Source organism: Perkinsus marinus (assembly GCF_000006405.1).
Source record: "Perkinsus marinus ATCC 50983 genomic scaffold scf_1104296957836, whole genome shotgun sequence".
In the NCBI taxonomy this organism is placed as follows: domain Eukaryota; phylum Perkinsozoa; order Perkinsida; family Perkinsidae; genus Perkinsus; species Perkinsus marinus.
In genome coordinates, this window is record NW_003206996.1 from 1 (window position 1) to 927 (window position 927).

Here is a 927-nt window from a genome sequence, read left to right on the forward strand (position 1 = left end):
GAGGAGCAGGAGTAGGTTTGCTCACTCCGCAAAGGATACAGAAAGATTATTGATTTATGTATTTATTCTCTGCGTCACTTTAGCTTAGTGGCAGAGCGTTTGCTTTGTAAGCAGAAGGTCGTCAGCTCAATCCTGGCAAGTGGCTTATAGCACTATAAATTTCTGGTCTGGTACGAGAACCAGGAGCAGGATGGCCCATTCTGTGAACGGGACAGGAAAATTATTGATTCATATACTTAATCTGTGCGTCACTTTAGCTTAGTGGTAGAGCGTCTGCTTCGTAAGCAGAAGGTCGTCAGTTTAATCCTGGCAACGGGCTTACAGCAGCTTTAGGCTCTAGTCGGGTATGAGGAGCAGGAGCAGGTTTGCTCACTCCGCAAAGGATACAGAAAGATTGTTGATTTATGTACTTATTCTCTGCGTCACTTTAGCTTAGTGGCAGAGCGTCGGCTCTGTGAGCAGAAGGTCGTCAGTCCAATCCTGACAAGTGGCTTATAGCACCATAAATTTCTGGTCTGGTACGAGAAGCAGGAGCAGGATGGCCCATTCTGTGAAGGGGACAGGAAAATTATTGATTCATATAGTTACTGTGTGTGCCACTTTAGCTTAGTGGTAGAGCGTCTGCTTCGTAAGCAGAAGGTCGTCAGTTCAATCCTGGCAAGTGGCTTACAGCAGCATTAGGCTCTAGTCGGGTATGAGGAGCAGGAGCAGGTTTGCTCACTCCGCAAAGGATACAGGAAGATTATTGATTTATGCAGTTATTTTGTGCGCCACTTTAGCTTAGTGGCAGAGCGTCTGCTTTGTAAGCAGAAGGTCGTCAGTTCAATCCTGGCAAGTAGCTGATAGCACCATAAATCTCTGGTCTGATACGGGAAGCAGGAGCATGTCAGCTCACTCCGCAAAGGATACAGGAAGATTATTGATTTA

The 927-nt window shown here is 46.2% G+C and overlaps 5 non-coding genes across 5 annotated transcripts; all 5 read left to right on the forward strand.

Moving 5' to 3' along the window:
- Nucleotides 1-73: 73 nt before the first annotated feature.
- On the forward strand, nt 74-145 carry Pmar_PMAR004890. The gene has a single exon. It is a non-coding gene; the product is annotated as a tRNA-Thr (tRNA).
- Nucleotides 146-247: 102 nt separating this feature from the next.
- Nucleotides 248-319, forward strand: Pmar_PMAR004891. Its single transcript has one exon. It is a non-coding gene; the product is annotated as a tRNA-Thr (tRNA).
- Nucleotides 320-421: 102 nt separating this feature from the next.
- Pmar_PMAR004892 lies at nt 422-493 on the forward strand. The gene has a single exon. It is a non-coding gene; the product is annotated as a tRNA-Thr (tRNA).
- A 102-nt stretch (nt 494-595) lies between these two features.
- Pmar_PMAR004893 lies at nt 596-667 on the forward strand. The gene has a single exon. It is a non-coding gene; the product is annotated as a tRNA-Thr (tRNA).
- Nucleotides 668-769: 102 nt separating this feature from the next.
- Nucleotides 770-841, forward strand: Pmar_PMAR004894. The gene has a single exon. It is a non-coding gene; the product is annotated as a tRNA-Thr (tRNA).
- The last annotated feature ends 86 nt before the right edge of the window (nt 842-927 follow it).